Raw genomic sequence first — 260 nt, forward strand, 5'->3', positions numbered from 1 at the left:
TATCAGGTGTCATTGAAATTTTTTCCGTCTCCTGGGCAAAAATTGTATCTACTCCCTGGTCACAGATAATCCTTAAGAGCAAGTTTTCCCCATCCTACTGAGCTAATGAGGGTGGAGCAGTGGGAGGGTGGTTTTGTGGGGGGCATCTTCTTTCCCCTCTTGGTGCCTTCTTCTGACCCATTCACACTCTCTACCTTTTCCTTATCTAGCTACTCGTCAGCTGGTATTCTTAACAGGCAGAGCAAGTTGAGGTAAGAAGT

This window comes from Balaenoptera ricei, chromosome 1 (assembly GCF_028023285.1).
Source record: "Balaenoptera ricei isolate mBalRic1 chromosome 1, mBalRic1.hap2, whole genome shotgun sequence".
Taxonomy (NCBI): domain Eukaryota; kingdom Metazoa; phylum Chordata; class Mammalia; order Artiodactyla; family Balaenopteridae; genus Balaenoptera; species Balaenoptera ricei.